The following is a 14,013-nucleotide window of genomic DNA, read 5'->3' on the forward strand; positions in this document are numbered from 1 at the left end:
ACAAGAGAGGACCCATAAGGCTACCTCAGATTTCTCAACAGAAACTTGGCAGGCCAGAAGCCAGTAGCATGATATATTCAAAGTGCTGAATGGAAAAAAATCTGCAGCCAAGAATGCTCTACCCAGCAAGGCTATCATTCAGAATAGAACGAGGGTGAAGAGTTTCCCAGACAACAACTAAAGAAGTTTATGACCACTAACGCTGCCCTGGAGAAAATACTAAGGGGAACTCTTTGAGTGGAAAATAAAGAGCAAAAGTGACAAAGATAAGAGAGGATCAGAGAAAATCTCCAGGAACAACAGTAAAGCAAGTAACAAAATGACACTACGTATGTATCTATCAAAAATTACTCTGAATGTAAATGGACTAAATGTTCCACTCAAAAGACACAGGGTGACAGAATGGGTAAAAAAAAAAAACAAGACCCGGGGCACCTGGGTGGCTCAGTGGGTTAAAGCCTCTGCCTTCGGCTCAGGTCATGATCTCAGGGTCCTGGGATCGAGTTCCGCATCGGGTTCCCTGCTCAGCGGGGAGCCTGCTTCCCCCTCTCTCTGCCTGCCTCTCCATCTACTTGTGATCTCTCTCTCTCTCTTAAATAAATAAAATCTTTAAAAGAAAAACCAAAAAATAAGACCCATCTATATGCTGCCTCTAAGAGACTAATTTCAGACTGAAGACACCTACAGACTGAAAGTGAAGAAGTGGGAAACATTTATCATGCAAATGGATGTCAAAAGAAAGCCAGAGAAGCAATAGTTGTATTGAAAAAAATTAGACTTTAAAACAAAGAATGTAATAAGAGATGAAGAAGAGCACCATATCATAATAAAGAGGCCAATCCAACAAGAAGATCTAACAATTGTAAATATTTAGGCACCAACATGAGAGCTCCCAAATGTATAAAAAAAATAATAACTAACATAAAGGAAATAATTGATAATAATATAATAATTGTGAGGACTTTAACATCCCACTTACATCAATGGACAGACCATCTATGCAGAAAATCAATAAGGAAACAGTGGCTTTGAATGGCACACTGGGTCACATGGACTTAACAGCTATATTCAAACAGCTCATCCTAAAACAGCAGAACATACTTTTCGAATCCACACGGGACAATCTCCAGAATTGATCACATACTGGGTCACAAATCAGGCCTCAACAAATACAAAAAGACTGTGATCATACCATGCACCTTTTCTGACCACAACACTATGAAACTTGAAGTCAACCACAAGAAAAAATTGGAAAGACCCCAAATACATGGAGATTAAACAACATGCCCCTAAACAATGAATGGATCAACCAGGAAATCAAAGAAGAAATTTAAAAATATGGAAACAAATGAAAATGAAAACACGACAGCCCAAAACCTTTGGGATGCAGCAAAAGTGGTCTTAAGAGGGAAATATATAGAATACAGGCCTACCTTAAAAAGCAAGAAAAATCTCACATAAACAACCTAACCTTACATATAAATAGGCCAGAAAATAATAACAAACAAAACCCAAAACAAGCAGAAGGAAGGAAATAATAAAGCTAGAGCTAGAAATAATAAAGTGAGTGATACAGTACATGAATAAAAGAAAGGATAAAGACTCCATGATTATTTCAATAGACATAGAAAAACCATTTGACAAAGTACAATATCCATTCATGATAAAAACAAATCCTCAACAAAGTGGGTATTGAGGGAACATACCACAACATAATAAAGGCCATATATGAAAAACTCACAGCTAATATCATCCTCAATGGAGAAGAATGGAGATCTTTTCCTCTATGGTAAGGAACAAGACAGGGATGTCCACTTTCACCACTTTATTCAATATAGTACTGAAGTCCTAGGCATAGCAATCAGAAAAGAAGAAATAAAAAGCATCCAAATTGGTAAGAAAGAAGAGCAACGTTCACTATTTGCAGATGACATGATATTGTATATATAAAACCCAAAAAACTCCACCAAAAAACTGCTAGAATTGGTACATGAATTCAGCAAAGTCACAGGATACGAAAAATCAACATAGGGAATCTGTTGCATTTCTAGACACCAGTAATGAAGCAGCAGAAAGAGAAATTAAGGAATCAATCCCATTTACAAATACACCAAAAATAAGAAGATGCCTGGGAATAAACCTAACCAAAGAGGTGAAAGACATGTAATCTAAAAACTGTAAAACACTGCTGAAAGAAACTGAAGGTAACATCCCACACTCATGGATCCGAAGAACAAATATTGTTAAAATATCTATACTACTGGGGCGCCTGGGTGTCTCAGTGGGTTAAGCCACTGCCTTCGGCTCAGGTCATGATCTCAGGGTCCAGGGATCGAGTCCCACATCGGGCTCTCTGCTCGGCAGGGAGCCTACTTCCTCCTCTCTCTCTGCCTGCCTCTCTGCCTGCTTGTGATCTCTCTCTGTCAAATAAATAAATAAAATCTTTAAAAAAAAAATCTATACTACTGAAAGCTATCTACATATTAAATGCAATCCTCATCAAAATACCAACAGCATTTTTTCACAGAGCATTTCCTAAAATTTCTACAGAGCTACGACAGATCCCAAATAGCCAAACAACCTGGGACGGGGGGTGGGGGGGGAGCAAAGCTGGAGGCATCACGATCTGGACTTCCAGTTCTATTACAAAGGAGTACTAGCATAAAAATAGGCACATAGAGCAATAGAACAGAATAGAAAACTCCGAAATAAACCCACAACTGTATGGTCAATTAATCTTTGATAAACCAAGAAAAAATATCCAATGGGGAAAAGAGTGTCTCTTCAATAAACAAGGTTGAAAAAAACTGGACAACAACATGCAGACGATGAAACTGGTAGACATCCTTACATCATACAGAAAATAAAGCCAAATGAATTAAAATCCTAAATCTGAGACATGAAACCATTAAAATCCTAGGGGAGAACAGGCAGTAACCCCTCTGACATCACTCATAGCAACTTCTTACTAGATATGTCTCCCGAGGCAAGGGAAACACAAATAAAAATAAATTATTGGGAATTCATCACAATAAAAAGCTGCTTCACAGCAAAAGAAACAATCAGCAAAATTAAAGGACAACCTACAGAATGGGAGAGGATATTTGCAAATGTATAGCTGATGGCGGGGGGAGTAGGGAAGATGGCGGAGGAGTAGAAGACCTAAATTTCGTCTGGTCCCAGGAATTCAGCTAGAGAGTTCTCAAAGTACTCTGAACACCTGCAAATAACCAGAGATCCGAGAAAAGAATTGCTGCAATTCTATAAATAGAAAAGCGACCATTTTTTGCAAGATAGGAGGTGTGAGGATATGAATCTGCGCAATATTTTGGAGGATAAACTGTGGGCAGGAGGGAGAGAGCCAGCTTAAGGAGGCTATCAGGGAGTATTAAAAACAGTGGAGCACAGAACTGGAACTGTTCGAAGTCTGCTCCAGTGGGAGACTTCCCAGTATCATGCTGATGGCGAAACGTGCTCAGGTGGTGAAGTGGAGGCAGAATCCCAGGTGGAACCGTGTGGCTGCAGGATCACTGGGGTCACAAAAAGAACAGGGGTGCCTGAGTGAGGCAGAGTTCCCAAGCATCGGAGCAGGGAAGCTGGCTGCAAACAGTAAGTCGAGGCACTGGCTTTCTGCTCAGTGTTGCCATAACAGGCAAACTGCTGCATTGGATGACCCCTCTCCATGCAGGGTCTGTAAAAGGCAGAAGGGCAGCAAGAACTCCCTGTCTCCACAGCCTAGGCATGGCTCCATGCCACAGGAGTCCATGAAGTTTGAAGACTCAAAGCGGGGTCGTGTGACTGAGATGAAAAACTCTCAGTCACAGGCTGGGTGATCACAGAGTTCAGCAAAACCAGGGAATCAGGGGTGCCTGGGTGGCTCAGTGGGTTAGCCTCTGCCTTCAGCTCAGGTCATGATCTCAGGTCCTGGGATCGAGCCCTGCATCCGGCTCTCTGCTCAGCAGGGAGCCTGCTTCCCTTTCTCTCTGCCTGCCTCTCTGCGTACCTGTGATCTCTGTCTATCAAATAAATAAATAAAATCTTTAAAAAACCAAAACAAAACAGGGAATCAATCCCATTTACAATTGTGCCAAAAACCATAAGATGCCTAGGAATAAACATAACCAAAGAGATAACAATCTGTACTCTGAAAACTATAGAATACTTAGGAGAGAAATTGAGGAAAACACAAAGAAATGGGAAAATATTGCATGCTCATGGGTTGGAAGAATAAACACTGTGGAAATGTCTATGCTGCCCAGCTCAGTCTACACGTTCAGTGCAAGCCCTACCAAAATACCATCAGCATTTTTCACAGAGCTGGAATAAACAATCCTAGAATTTCTATGGAGCCAGAAAAGACCCTGGCCCAAAAGGAATGTTGAAAAAGAAAACCAAAGCTTGCGGCATCACAAGTCCAGACTTCAAGCTCTATTACAAAGCTGTCATCATCAAGACAGCATGATACTGGTACAAAAACAGACCCACAGATCAATGGAACAGAATAGAGAACCCAGAAATTGACCCAAAACTCTATGGTCACCTAATCTTCAACAAAGAAGGAAAGAATATCCAATGGAAAAAAGACAGGCTCTTCAATAAATGATGTTGGGAAAATGGAACAGCCACATGCAGAAGAATGAAACTGGACCGTTTTTTGTTGTTGTTGTTGTTGTTGTTTTACACCGTACACAAAGATAAACTCAAAATGGATGAAAGACCTAAATGTGATATAGGAATCCACCAAAATCCTAGAGGAAAACACAGGCAGCAACCTCTTCCATGTAGGACACTGCAACTTCTTGCAAAACGTGTCTCTAAAGGCTAGGGAAACAAAAGCAAAAATTAACTATTGGGACTTCATCAAAATAAAAAGCTTTTGCACAACAAAGGAAGCAATCAACAAAACTAAAAGCAACCCACAATATGGAAGAAAATATTTGCAAGGGTTTTATCAGATAAAGGACAAAATCTATAGAGAACTTATCAAACTCAACTCCCCCCAAAAAACAAAAATCCAGTCAAGAAATGGGCAGAAAATACCAACAGACATTCTCCAAAGAAGACATACAGATGGCTAACAGACACATGAAAAAAAGCTGAACATCACTGGGAATCATGGAAATACAACTCAAAACCACAATGAGAGACCATCTCACACCAGTCAGAAAGGTTAAAATTAACAAGTCAGGAAACGACAGATGTTGGCATAGATGCAGAGAAAAGGAAACCCTCCTACACTGTTGGCGGGAATGCAAGCTGGTGCAGCCACTCTGGAAAACAGCATGGAAGTTCCTCAAAAAATTAAAAATAGGGTTACCCTATGACCCAGCAATTGCACTACCAGGTATTTGTCCAAGGATATAAACACAGTGATTCTAAGAGGCACCTGTACCCCATGGTTTATAGCAGCAATGTCCACAATAGCCAAAGTATGGAAATAGCTCAGGTGCCCATGGACAGAGGAATGAATAAAGAAGAGGAGGGGTGTGTGTGTGTGTGTCTGTGTGTGTCTGCGTGTGTATGTGTGCCATCAAAAAAAAGAAAAGAAATCTCACCATTTGCAATGGTGTGGATAGAACTAGAGGGTATTATGCTAAGTGAAATAAGTCAATCAGTGAAAAACAATTATTTTTTATATTTATATATATATTATTTATATATTTATATTTTATCCAATTATATGATCTCACTCAAGTGTGGAATTGCAGAAACAGAACAGATGAACAAAAGGGAAGGGAGAGAAAAATAAGATGAAAATTGAAAGGGAGACTAACCATAAAAGACTCTTAACTATAGGAAACAAACAGAAGGTTGCTGGAGGGGAAGTGGGTGGGGAGATGGTGTAACTGGGTTATGGGCATTAAGGAGGGCACTTGATGTAAAGAGCACTGGGTGTTATATGCAAGTGATGAACCACTAAACTGCACCTCTGAAACTAATAAGGCACTATATGTCAATTAATTAATTTTAAATAAAAGAAAATAAAATATAAAAAAGAAAAGAAAGAAATGAAAGCTCAATCAAAACTAAATAGAATTATTTGTGGAAAATTTCAAATAGACTCTAAATTTATATGGAAGGGTAAATGTGCAAAATAAATGGAACAAAAATTAAAATGAAGATGGTAAGCCCACTTATTTTACCACTTAGCAAGAACCTTTAAAAAGCTACAGTAATTTTAGAGTAGCAAAATTAGCTTAGGCCTAGAAGAATAGATAAAAGCAACAGAAAAAGAGCCCACATACAGAAATAGGCATGTGCAATAGGGAAGCATCAGAGATCAGGGGGTGGGGGGATGTGGACTATTAAACACATGTTACTGAAACATACCTCTATGGAAAAAATAAAATCATGAAATACAAACTAATGTCCAGATAAATAAAAAATATAAAGATAAGACTGAACAAGTGAATTAAAAAGAAGACTAATTTAGGACCTAGGTTAGAAAAATATTAAATTAACCCAGAATATGAAAAATAAAACAAAAACATTAGCAAACGTGTCTATATTAGAATTTAAAACTTCGACTTATTCAGAAATTGCATATGCAAAGACAAAACAATATAGAAATAGAACACATATAATAGTTACTTTTAAGATTGTATACCAAGAGAACTCCCCAAATCCAAGAAAACAACAAAAATCTTGTGCAAATGTATCAACAGGCAATTCACAGAAACCAAATGGCCAATGGGGATATAAAAAGATGACAAAAGGGGCGCCTGGGTGGCTCAGTCAGTTAAGTGTCTGCCTTCGGCTCAGGTCATGATCTCAGGGTCCTGGGATCGAGCCCCACATTGGGCTCCCTACTCAGCGGGAAGCCTGCTTCTCCCTCTCTCACTCCCCCTGCTTGTGTTCCCTCTCTCACTGTGCCTTTATCAAATAGATAAAATCTTAAAAAAAAAAAAAAGATGACAAAAGTCACTGTAATCAGGTGGCTCAGTCCTTTAAGCGTCTGACTTTGGCTCAGATCATGATCTCAGAGTCCTGGGAATAAGCCCCACTTCAGGCTCCCTGCTCAGAAGGGAGTGTGCTTCTCCCTCTCCCTCTGCTCCTCCTGTTCCACTTGTTCTCTCTCTTTCTCTAATATATAAAATCTTTTTTAAAAAGCCATTGTAATCAGGAAAGTGTAAATCAATGATAATCACTTGTCATCTTTCAGATAGGCCTATATTTAAAGACCAAACAGTGTGAAATATTAGAGAGAGAATGAAAAAAAAAACACATTCTCCAATACTTCCCTGGTGGGAGTAAAAATCATTACAACCATTCTGGAAGGCAATTTAGTTGTATCTGCTAAACATGGAAATGCACATAACCAATCTCTCAGCAATTCTACGTTCAGGTCTCTGGGCTAAAGAAATACATATGGATAAGGAGACAGAGACAAAGGTGAGTGTTGCGCAGACTTTATTATAGAAAAGAAAATAAAGCAAGCACACAATGCAATAGGGAAATAATGAAATAAAATGAAATGACATGGGTTATTATTCAGTTGTGATAAGAATGAATTATGACCGTATTTACCAATATAGAGAATTCTCAAAAATAATGTTGCATATAAAAGTAAGCTGTTAGGGGTGCCTGGGTGGCTCAGTGGGTTAAAGCCTCTGCCTTCAGCTCAGGTTGTGATCCCAGGGTCCATGGATCGAGTCCCGCATCGGGCGCTCTGCTCAGTGGGGAGCCTGCTTCCTCCTCTCTCTCTGCCTGCCTCTCTGCCTACTTGTGATCTATCAAATAAATAATAAATTAAAAAATATTTTTAAAAAGTAAGCTGTTAAATAATGTGTACAATTTTATATTTTAAAAATAATAGGGAAAAAAGCACTTTCTGTGTGTGTGTGTGTGGTGTATACAAGTGCATAGGAACATTCTGATAAAGCAATTGTCTCTACTTGGAGACTGAATCAATATGGATCATGACAGAGATCAAGGACAAGATGGAAGTTTACTCCTTTTTTTAAAAGATTTTATTTATTTGAGAGAGAGAGAGAGAGACTATAAGCAGAGGGGAGGATCAGAAGGAGAGGGAGGAACAGACTCCCCACTGCGCAGGGAGCCGGATGTGGGACTCCATCCCAGGATCCTAGGGTCATGAACCTGAGCTAAAGGCAAATACTTAACTGACTGAGCCACCCAGGCACCCTGGAAATTTACTTCTAAATGGGAGTAATATTCTAATTTTCAAAGAAATGACTGTATATAACTTGTGCTTTATGTATAGTTATAGTTTATATACATATGTGTAACTATATGTAAAAGTTATATAGAACCTTTTTTAACCCGAAGGGGGAAAAGAAAAACAGAAGTAAATCTGCCAAAAACTTAATGCTGGTTAATTCCAGTTCGTGGTACTGTGGATGAGTTTTCTTGTTTTTCTTTCAAAATGTATTCCCTTTCCCTATTCTAGTAAAAGTGAAGTTGCTCAGGTTAAAAATACATAATTACTACAATTTACTGGTTTAAAATAATTTACAAATTCTTTCATGCCTGAAAGATTAAAATGTCTCTAAGTTCTGCCCTAAATAAAAAGTCTGAATTACCAAAAAGTTCCATTTACTTTGGACTCTTCTTTTCTGACGTATGTTTTCACTAAAGAAGATCAATTTGGGCACGAATGTTAAAGTACTCAAATACATTGCATTTCAAATGAGTTATAACAATGAAAAGGCAGAACTGTTTATTACTCATAAATATCACTTATCAGCTGTTACAAGAAGAAAGCATGGTATTTTCAAAGGGGTTGTGGGGTGGGAATAGAGGCAATTATCTATAAAATGTACTCTCTATAGAGGAACAAATTCACCTAGGAGAGATAAGGGAAGATTGTGGCCTGAAGTTTCTTCACTCCATTTACAGGCACTTAAGTACTTCATACAGTGAATCTTTGTGCAGTCTAACACCCATTTTGCTCTTGGGTTCTTGCTGTAAAAGATGAGTGATAAAATAATTGTGGAACCAATACAGCGGCTTATAGGCTTCACGGGCTTGGTGCATCCCAATGCAGACTAGTCTCAGGGCTGTTCTGTCAGCCGAGAGTAATCTACAGCCTTCTCAGGTTCTGGGTGGTTTTTGCCTGAGATGTGAAGCCTAAAGCCCTGAACTCTGAGCTCCCAAGATTACTGAGTGAGGAAGCAATATCCCAAAGATGTAAAGCCCCAGAGCTGTTGTGCATGGACTTGAACTCTAAAGACTACAACACTGCGTGTGGCTGGTATGTCTGAGTAGCATCTATGCAATGATGTCCAACCAGCCATGAACTGGAGATCCTGGTCAGCAAATAAGGAAGGAAAACATGGGACACATTTATCTGCTTTCACTGTAGCTATCGGATATCCAGACAACCAAAGAAACTGAACACGGACTAGAAGATGGGATGCTTATTGGGAGAATACATACTGGCAAGTCTCAATCTTGTGGCCTTCTTAGGCAGGTCTTGCTCATACAAGGTCCATAGTGGAGAACAACATTTATTCTTTCTATATTGTATTGAGACAGACTTCATTTTTCTCCTATATCCATCATCAACACCCAATACCTATTTGAAGAACAAGTTTTTAATCTTGTCCAAATCAGAACCATTAAATAGCATGATGTATGTGAACTGCTGCCTGTTCTGAGCCTAAACAAATTGAACTTCATCAGTTTGCTGCTTATAAAATGACTTCAATGTCCAAAGCCCTGAGTCATGTTTTCCTCGATCAACAATGTCTTGATACAAGCTGTACCACAAAAAAAGACCAGGCTTACTCTGCCCTGTCTGTTCTCAGAGAAGCTTACCCCCTCCTCAAGCTTGCTGGCTTGACCAGCAAGCTGCTGACCAAAAGAACTCATAGGTTCTTTTGAAGTTTTGATGAATAATATAATAATATATAAAATAATATAAATAATAATATAATATAATAATAATTTTAATAATAACATAAAATATTTATATATTATAAAATTATAAAATATATTTATATAATTAATATATTATATAAATAAATAATTAAATAATATATAATTATTAAAATTATTTAAAATATAAAAATATTAAAAATTATAAAGACAAAAATTATAAAGACAAAAATTCTGATCCTCCATAAGAATAATGAGAACACTAGCCAGATAACTAAATCCATTTTTCCCCACAACTCTGGCAATTAACTAAAGGCTTACAACACTTGGAAGAGCCTTTATTCAAGAAAGTCAGCTGAATTGTGATAAGAATGATGAGGTTTTGGTGTCTTGTCTTGTTCTATTTTCATCACCCTTCCCCTAGCTCCATCGTAATCTTGAAAACCAAAAGTCTCACAACTACAGTGAAAACCCAGAAGCCTCAGTCAGTGTATGGGAAAGAATAAGTTTAAACTTCTCCAAAAAGCCTTACCCCAGACGATTTGTCACTCTTGGATCTGTATGGCAGCTCCCTGAAAGGTTCTATTTTCAGGGCTTCTCTTTATTTGACCCGACTCAGAGCTTGTTCTGTGAGGACAGCTCTGTCACTAGGGTGTTGGCCCAGAACAATCAGTGGTAACTGCTTAACATCACAGCTGCCTGAGGTGATGATGCTACTGGGGTTTATCAGCTGCTGACCAAAAAACATGAAAAGAAGATCTGAGGAATGAGATGTCTATGGGAAGTTTTGAAAAACTTTTGACATGGTCCTAGGAATCTAGGTCATACACAGGTGCACAGCTGGACACAGGACCAGGAAAAACCTGAGAAAGTTCTTCTCTCTCACCTCTGACTAACTTTGAGCTTCTGTGAAAGCAGGAAGGCAGAGTTAAGGCAGAACTGCAAAGCACCTGCTAGAGGATTAGAAATATGCACAACACACACACAGTGACTTGCAGCAGATCCTTGGAAATTTATTTAATGTATTTTTCCAATTTTAGGTAACCACTAAACCTACTTAGCAAAGATTTAAGTGTATACACATGACAAAAAATACAGACCTAACAGAACTAGTCCAGAAAAATCACAAATAAATAGCAAAAATGATGATGAGAACAAACAACAATAACTTAGGGGAAGAAGTAGATTTAGAATCTGATTTCTAAAACGGCCCCATTACATTATATAAAATGTCCAGTTTTCATCAAAAAATTATAAGACATGCATACAGAAAGGAGAGTATGATCCATACATGGGGGTAGGGGACAGCAACGGATAGAAACTATCCTTGAAGATGTCCAGACATTGAACTTACTCTACTAAGACTTTAAATCAGTTATTATAAATATGGTCATTGACTAAAAGAAACCATGTCTAAAGAATTAATGGGAAATATGAGAATGATATCTCATCAATGAGATGATGAAAAAACCAAAGTAAGCAAATCCATAGAGACAGAAATTTGATTACTGGTTACCAAAGTCTGAGGAAATGCAGGGAGTAATTGGTAATGAGTTTCTTTTCTGTATGGTAAAATGTTTTAAGAGTAGTGGTGATTAATATTTGTGAATATACTAAAATCCACTAAATTATACATTTGAAAGGATGTTATGATGTGTGAATTATATATCCACAGGATTATAGTAAAAAATCATTTGCATTTCTACAGTAGCAACAAAAAATCAGATAGTGAAACTCTAAAGAAATACTGTTTACAGGGGTACCTGGGTGGCTCAGTGGGTTAAAGCCTCTGCCTTCGGCCCAGGTCATGGTCCCAGGGTCCTGGGATCGAGCCCCGTGTTGGGCTGTCTGCTCAGCAGGGAGCCTGCTTCCCCTCCTCTCTCTCTGGCTGCCTCTCTGCCTACCTATGATCTCTGTCTGTCAAATAAATAAATAAAATCTTTAAAAAAAAAAAGAAAAGAAATACTGTTTACAACTGCACCAAAAATATGAAATTCTTAGGGATAAACTTAATAAAATACGAAAAAAGTCTATACACTGCAAACTTCAAAAATCACTGAGGGAAATCAAGGAGGATCATGGGTTGGGGAAAAAAACTCACCTACATTGACAACTGACTTTTGACAAAGATACAGAAGTAATTCAGCAGAGAGAGCATGGCCTTTTCAATAAACATTGATGGAACAATTAGATATCTATATGCAAAATAATGTGAACTTCAATCTACACATAAAAATTGACTCAAAATGGGTCACAGACCTAAATATAAAACTAACACAGTAAAACTTCTAAAAGAAAAAAAAAAGGGGGGGAACTTTTCATGACCTTGGGTTAGGAAAAGATTTCTTAGATATGACACCAAATGCATGATCCATAAAATGACAACTTAATAAATTGGATTTCATCAAAACTTAAAACTTTCGCACTTCAAAAGAGACTGTTAAGAGAATGAAAAGAGAAGTCATGAAGTGGGAATCTGTGCTTTACTAGCGAATTCGTAAATCCACCTTCACAGCTAGCAATTTTTAGAAGCTGGGATTTGAACTTGAGTGTACCTGACTCCAAAGACCTATTCTTCACTGTATTCAGACATGTCCCCTCATACAGGAGTTAACTCTATAGCTGCCCATGGTGTATATTTAATAAATGATGTTGCATAAATGATATCTAAGTAGGAGGGAACTCATTTATATGAATATGATCTAAGACACACAGGTAATTAAATAATAAATGTTGAGAGACAATAGGTATTATAATGTTTATTTTGTGGTTCAAAAAGAAATGCATAAGATACAGTAAACTAAGAGGCATTCCAGGAGTAAGAGCTCTAAGGGAAGCAAACTTTTACCTTTACTCTCTTATAATCTTTTCACCTGGGCCTAATATTTAATTGACATAAAACAGATCAACAAGAGAAAAGCATAGATATTTATTTAATCCAAGTTTTACATGACACAGGAGACTTCATGTGGAATAAAGACCTAAAGAAATGGCAAAATCCACTTACTTAAAAAAAAAAAAAGATTTTATTTATTTGAGAGAGAGAGCATATGGGGGCGGGGGGCAGGGGCAGAGGGAGAGGGAAAAGCAGACGCCACCCTGAGCAGAAAGCCTGAGACAAGGCTCCATTCCAGGACCCTGGGATCATGACCTGAGTCAAAAGCAGACTCTTAACAACTGAGCCACCCAGGTGCCCCCCCCCAAAAAAGTAAGGTGCACCACTTACTTTTATATTAGGTCAAACAAAGAAAGGTCATTCTGGAGGAAGTAACTATGTGGAGAGGTTGATGGAAGAAAAGGATTATTTTGACAAGATCTGTGTGTATAGAATTCTGTTGGTCTCAAATTCTTGTCTTTGAATGTTACTTTCCTTCTGGTTTAGGGAGGGCATCTTTCATAAAGGAATTCCATCCACTTTTAAGAAGATGGAATGGCATGGTGATTTTCTTGTGTTTGCTGTTTTTTTCCTACGCCTACAGCCCCATTGGAATAGTAAATATGGCAGACCAGTCTTAGAGAATTATTAGTTTTCTAAAACTACTGTGTAGACGAGAGGAGGAGGAGATGGTGGATGAGTCCCACAAATACAGCTAAGTAACCATCAAACCATCCTAAATGCCCCGGAAATTGGCCTGAAGTCTGACAGAACAAACTCTGAACTAAAGTTAGAGAAGAGGCCACATCAAAGGTGGGAAGTACAGAGATGTGATGTGGTAGAGAAATGGATTGTGGCTGCTGTGATAAGGAGGGAGCCCAGGTCATGGAGAAGAGCAGGAGGTAGACTAGCACACTGGGGATAGATAATTCCCACAGCAACTGGCCTGAAAAATAAGAGGAGCCAAATTTCTAGACTTCTGGCAACAGTGGGTTTCAAAACGTAGAGTTTTAAAGGTGGGCAGGTTTGATTCAGATGGAGACTAGAGGGCATTGTGCTGCTTTTGGAGAGAAAGCAGGCAAACAACCTGCAGACATACGGTGTGGAAACAGCAATCTAAAGAGTACCTGGGGCACTCATCTTAGAGCATGGCTCAGAGAGGCAGTGTCCATGGAGAGACCCCTCTGGGAGCAAAGGAACTGGTCAGTGCCATTTCCTTTCCCCACCACTCAAAAGAAGCACCGGGCCACCTGTGGGAACCAGCACAGCACAAACACTCACTACCTACCTTGCCAAGA

Source organism: Meles meles, chromosome 17 (genome assembly GCF_922984935.1).
Source record: "Meles meles chromosome 17, mMelMel3.1 paternal haplotype, whole genome shotgun sequence".
NCBI classification, from domain to species: domain Eukaryota; kingdom Metazoa; phylum Chordata; class Mammalia; order Carnivora; family Mustelidae; genus Meles; species Meles meles.